The sequence below is a fragment of the Lygodium microphyllum genome, chromosome 27, assembly GCF_053477565.2.
Source record: "Lygodium microphyllum isolate KBCC chromosome 27, Lygodium_microphyllum_v1.1.10, whole genome shotgun sequence".
Classification (NCBI taxonomy): domain Eukaryota; kingdom Viridiplantae; phylum Streptophyta; class Polypodiopsida; order Schizaeales; family Lygodiaceae; genus Lygodium; species Lygodium microphyllum.
The window spans coordinates 44384104-44390923 of record NC_141161.1 but is presented as its reverse complement, the minus strand read 5'-3'; the positions used below and the strand labels follow the sequence as shown (position 1 = coordinate 44390923).

The following is a 6820-nucleotide window of genomic DNA, read 5'->3' as shown; positions in this document are numbered from 1 at the left end:
ACTCATAGTACTTATGTGAGGGATAAAATGGCATGACATACTCCCTACATGGCCTCCGAATCACCAAGAGGTAGGAAAAGTTTCCTTGGGTCAATTGGTTGCAACCCTTTAGGATATTTGATAGGGAGGGAGGGTCACCTCTCTTTTTGCCCTACCAACTTTCCCATCATCCACCTTTTTCCTTGGCATGAATATCCATCACAACAACATTCTAATATATGAAAATAGAGATGATATGCATTTTTGAAATTGAAGATTTTAACCTTTAATGAAGTTCATGGGTCAATTAAAAACAGATATTTGAAATGAAGAGTGGGTTGAGGTCTTATTGTTGCAAATCAATGACTCGCTAATTGCAATGTTTACCCTTTTACAATATATTCATGTGCACAATAAGATCTAATGCACAAGTTAGGGTTATCAATGAAAGCATACAAGAATTGAGATATGATTGTAACTAAAATGGATTCAATGTTGAAAACTAATCAAAAGGCTTTAATCAATCTAAAGAGGCATTAATCTTTGATTTATGGTTCATTAAAAGCCTAAACAAACCATAATCTCCCATCAACAATTGGATAGGCTTGAACAATAGGATGAAGAGAGATTTCAAAGATTAAAAGAAATAGATTACCTCTTGAAAGATTGAAGAAGATAGATGATTCATTGAGAATCAAGCCTTGACCATCAAGTAGAAGATAAAACCCAAATTGTTTTACAATGCTCCATAGCAATAATCGGTCTAATCCAATTGTAGAGCATGAAAGCCTTAAATTAGAAGTGTCTTCAACCCCTTTGAATGCTTACTGTGATGACAAGAAATTTTAGCTCTATGTGTAAAATCTCCAAAATGTTGCTCCATAATGCCTTAAGATGCTCAAATCTTCAACATTTGCAATCTTGGTTTAGTTAGAGCAATATAATGACTGAAGAAGAGCCTTGAAAGTTGAGAAATGACAAATGTTGAAGAAAATGGAAACTCCAAGCTTGAAGCTATAGCTACCCTACTATACTTTAGGGTTTCTTGAGGAGAAGAGGAGAAAGGGAGACAAATTTGAAGCCAAATCACTTGGAGAATGAAGAGAGCTTAGATGAAGTATTTAAAGCACAAGAGGGAGAGAAATGGTTACCAATGACTATGGAAGATGTACAAAATCAACGCATTTTGCATCAAAAATCACGGGGGCTATCCTTGTAGATCTTCACTAGCAAGAGTGATTAAATGTACACTCTACTTGTTGCTTATGACTCAAAGATCACTTGTCCCATTACAAAGAGTTAATGTCGTAATAGAAAAGACCCTTACCATGTGGTATATAAATGTCGTTAATTCATAACAGTGAAAAATATGGTCTCCAGAGAGCAAGATAAGAAGATCAATGGCTATCCACCATCGTTCCTTGGGAAAGCTTTTTGCAAAAAGTAACTAAAGTTTTAGCCCTAACTAATTCATATGACCTCTTTTTAAACCAAAATACCTCCAAAAATAGCATGTATCTTGGTGAAAACCTACTAACTTTTCCACTTTGCCTCTATATCTTGAAAATAGTTATGACTAGGCTATCCTCTGCACTTGAAGCTCCCTTGGTCTCTACAGTAGTCCCCTTCAAGAGAGGAGTATAAGGATTTGTTTTGGTGGGTGCCTACAACACTACCTCCCAAGAGAGTAGATCACTATTGTTGAGAATAGCAAATGATGCTTGCCCATAGAGGCTAGATGTATGCCCTCAAGAGGCTAGAAGATAGACAAATGATGTATGCTCTAGGAAGAGATGTTCAAAATCCCATATACACAGTGAGAAGAGTGGTACTATCCAAAAGCTATAAAGGCATGTACTTGTTGACACTCATTTCAATGAAATAGTACAATCATTTTGTGTCACTCAAGATGTGTTTATGAGTCCAAGTTAATCTATCTTGGAACCTAAATCGCTTGAGTTATAATTCTTTATCTCAATCATGTTTTATATTTATAACCTCTGTCCACCATACCTAGCATAGCTCTAGATCCGTGTTTCTTAACATGGTATTAGAGCCATGGTTGAGCTAAGCTAGGAGTGTGACTTCTTCTTCTTTGCAAGCTCTACAATTTGTCCCTCTTTCACTCTTCTCCTTGTACAAGTCCACACCCTATTTCCATCTCAATTTCTTCAAGCCATCTATACATCCATTGTCCTATACAAGGTGAAGGAGCTCAAGGGAGGAGGTGCTGCTCAAGAAACTTGGTTTGAGGATTGGAGGAGCTAAGCAAGGGGAACAACTTGGTCCAGGGGTCTACTTCTGTCTCTGACAAAGACTGAAAAGAGAGAAGGGAGAGATGGAGCTCTTCTTCTTCCTCCCCAGCATCATTCCCAACTTGCCTCAGTACCATCGATTCATCCTTAGAAGCCTGTCTTCATCTTGCGTGTGTCTTTCAAATTTGTTGCCGACCTCCATCGCCACGTGAGTGACAAGCTCATGCATGTAGTGCAGTACTCGTCTTAAAGCGGTGGCCCCTCCGCTCTCAAGCATGTAGAGGTACCGGTTTTGACACTCAAGAAGGATGAGATTCTAGTAATGTTTGAAGCTACAAGTGTGAATCTTGTAGATTGGAAAATCCAAAAAGGGATTTTGCGGCCTTTTATGCCTGGAAAGTTTCCACATATACCTGGCATTGACATTGTTGGAGAAGTAGTATCTATTGGCCTTGGAGTTGGCACATTTACTGGTGATAAAGTTGTTAGCTGGCTCGATCTCAAGGATGGAGGTGGTTTTGTGGAGTTTGCTACGGCTTCTCTAAAGTACATGGCCAAGAGGCTAGCAGAAGTTTCCGCTGTAGATGTGTTAAAGGCAGGGTAAGGGCATAACCTAGGGGTCTATTAAGTAGCCTTTAAGTGTAGTTTTGAGCCTTTGTAATTGTTCAGATGGAAGAAGTCATGATTATGAGTCTCTTTGGGGAAGTTAGGAGTCGTAAGATTTCTGTGTATCTGTTCACATCAGGAAAACAGATGAGCCTATAAATGATGTTGTGATTATGAAGGAACATAACAGATTTCTCTTCTTGTGTTTCTCTCAGTATTCAAAATTGTTATTTGTTTTGAGTAATCAATTATCTAAATTATGAAATGGAGTCTGTGTGGTTGGAAATGAGACTGTTGATGGAAGGAATGATTTGGAATTAATATTTAGAATAGAACAGATTAAACTTGTTGTGTCTCAATTTGTCTTATACAATGTTTCTTGTCTTGGTTTAAAATGTATATGAATTGCAAAATGAATTTTGTTTGGTGAAAAGATGGTTTGTATATTGAAATGATGTTTAATGGTGTGTTCTAACAAAGACAGAAAGGTCAATATTAGTCGCAATCTGAATCTGTTTTATATCAGAGAGATGTGTGTTTTGGGTTAATTTAGGGGAGGCTTTTTGACCCCTAACAAGATGGATCGTGTTTGCCTATTGTAGGGCTTATAGACCTGCAATCAATACATGATGTTGCTGGTGTAAAACTTGATGGAAGCAGTACACCGAAAAACCTTCTTATCACAGCTGTATTAGGCGGTGTTGGGTTGTATGTTGTTCAGATTGCAAAGCTTGGCGGTGCCCATGTGACAGCAACTTGTGGAGCTCGTAACATAGATCTTTAAAAAAGCTAGGTGTAATTAAGTTTTAGATTACAAAACTCTGGAAGGAGAGGCACTTAAGAGTCCATCTGGTCATACATATGATGCAGTCATTCACTGTGCAATTGGGATTCCGTGGTGCAATTTTAGCCCAAATCTTAAGCATGTAGCCAAAGTGATAGATCTCACTCCAAATGCCAAATCTTTGGCAACCACTGCTCTTAAGAAATTGACCCTATCAAAGCAAGAGCTGGTTTCATTTATGATGTCCACAAATGTGAAGGATCTGGAACTGCTTGTAAATCTTGTGAAGGATGGTAATTTGAAGACAATGGTTGACAATAAGCACGGTCTGTCAAGAGCTGAAGAGGCATGGGCAAGGAGTATAGAAGGAAATGCGACTGGAAAGGTGGTTGTCACATTTGAAGACTGAAGTAAACACAGAGCTGTAGACTAGATCTGCTATACTGCATGATGTATGTAATTATGTCCTATATGAGATATATAGAGCTGGTTGTTTATCTAAAATTTTCTGCTAAAATTATCTATATCCACATTAGAATTAAAGAAATTTCACAATTTTTGTAATCATTAAGTGCAAGCACTATACTTGCTTCCCATAGAGGATGTAAAAACCCTACCAAATATGTATGTAAAGTTTCAAGCCTTAACTTGACTAGGCTACCAAAGAGCTAGTTTCCCGGGACATGCCATCATGTAGGGGGGGCAAAAGGTAGCAATGGTAGAGACTCAATCATTTGAGGGGGGGTGTTGAGAATAGGCGCCCATAGAGGGTAGATGTATGCCTTGAAGAGGCTAGAAGATAGACAAATGATGTATGCTCTAGGAAGAGATGTTCAAAATCCCATATGCACAGTGAGAAGAGTGGTACTATCCAAAAGCTATAAATGCATGTAGTTGACACTCATTTCAATGAAGTAGTACAATCATTCTACGTCACTCAATATTGTGTTTATGAGTCCAAGTTAATCTATCTTGGAACCTAATTCGCTTGAGTTATAATTCTTTATCTCAATCATGTTTTATATTTATAACCTCCATCCACCATAGCTAGCATAGCTCTAGATTCGTGTTTTTTAACAACTGTATTAATCTAGAGCCTCACTCCAAGCGAGTTAATAAGCCACCCTAACGATTATCCAAATGCAAGCATGATGAAGTGGGTAAGCAAATCAAGGAGCTATTAGAAATGGGGTTCATTGAGCCTAGTTCTTCACTATACAATTCACTGGTCTTTTTAGTAAAGAAAAAGGATAGATCTTTTAGGATGTGTACAGATTATAGAGATTTAAACAAGATCATAGTGAAGAGCAAGTACACTATTCCTATAGTGGATGATTTACTAGATGAGCTCAAGGGGGTTGAGTTCTTTACAAAGATTAACTTGAGATTAGGTTACCATTATATCTACATGAGAGAGGGTGATGAGGTCAAAATAGATTTGGGATTGATCATAAGCCCTACCATTTCTTGGTTATGCCATTTTTGCTAACCAATGCCCTAGCCACTTTCCAAAGTCTGATGAATAAAATATTGTAGTCTTTCATCTTCAAATTTGTTCTAGTGTTCTTCAATAATACACTCATTTACATCAAGTCATTGGAGAACTATCTTTCACATATGAGGAATGTATTTGGCATGTTAAGATACCATAGACTCTTTGTTAAGGAGACAAAGTGCTCTTTTATGTAGATAGAGGTGGAGTAATTAGGCCATATTATTAGTGAGAAAGGTATCTAAGTTGACCTTAAAAAGGTGCAATGTGTTAGAGATTGACTAACACCTACAAACACTACCTCTCTTAGAGGATTTCTTGGTTTGCTATATCACAGGTTCATTTAGTATTATGCGACTATAGGAGTTTCTTTGATTTTAGATCGAAGAAGGAAGCTTTCTTTTGGGATGCCACCCAAGTAATTCACTATATGTATACCCTCTATCATATGTGTTCAAGGCTTATTCATAAATATTCTTATTTATGGTTTTTTCCTTAATAAAACATAACCATTTTCTATTCAATCTATAAGTAACCCCTTTATATGGGACCCTTCTATATGTAAAAAATGTGTAAAAATGGTATTTTAAAAATCCCTTATGTTGAACCCATGTGATACATACATATATTTATGAATGACCTCCCCGAGGAATGCCATTGTAGATAGAAGCTTTAATGAGTTGAAGAAACTCCTCACTTTTGCTCCTATCTTAATATGTCCAAACTTTTAAGGAGTTTACTATACAGTATGATGTAGTGGTAGAGGCATAGGTGCTATATTATTATAGGAGCATAGTGTCATTGGATTTATAGAGTCACAAGCTTATACATAAAGAAATGGCTATAAATGTGTATGATCAAGAGATGTCGCCTAGATTTCATGCAATTAAGAAGTGGCACCACTACTTGTATGGTAGCCGATTCAGGATCAAGAGTGATCATAGGGTCCTTAAGTACTTTCTTACTCAGTCGAATCTCACTCCTAAGCAGTGTAAGTGGGTGGCTACACTACAAAATTTTGAGTTTGACATCACCCATACACATGGCGAAGGATAATGTTGTGGCTGACTCTCTTTCTAGATTGTGCGCATATAAAGTTTTAACTATGACAGAGCTTCATAATAGTGATTAGGTAAAAGAGCTATAGGTAGTTTATCTTTTGGATGAAGAGCTTGGTCATATATTTTAGAAATTACAGCAAGGATTAATGGAGGAAAACTCACACTTTTAGCCAAAGAATGGCCTCATTTAGTCTAATGGCAAGATTGTGATTTCTTCTTTTGCTCAATTCAAGTTGAAAATTATGGAGGAGATGCATTCTTTGCACAGAGCAGGACACTTAGGTGTATTTAAGACCTATGATAAAATCTTTAAGAGTTTTCATTGGAAGGGATCATGAAAGGATGTAAAAGATTATGTCATGAAGTGCATTACATACCAATGGGATAAGAACAATACTCACATAAGCTAGGTGGTTTGTTGTAGCCATTGCCCATTCCTAAATATCTATGTGGTCATGGATAGACTTGCCGAGGTAGCCCATTTTAGTCCTATGAAGACATAGTTTACTAATCATAGGTGGCTTCATGGAGCACATCTTTAAGCTACATGGATTACTACACGTTGTCGTCGTGTTAAGGGTTGAAGATCTACCACCGGGGCTTTAGTGCAGAAGAGGAGTTTAGGATTCAAGGTTCAGGAAGG

The 6820-nt window shown here is 37.3% G+C and overlaps 1 pseudogene; it reads left to right on the top strand.

Moving 5' to 3' along the window:
* The first annotated feature begins 2448 nt into the window (after positions 1–2448).
* Positions 2449–4033, top strand: LOC148012267 (chloroplast envelope quinone oxidoreductase homolog; annotated as a pseudogene).
* Positions 4034–6820: the final 2787 nt, after the last annotated feature.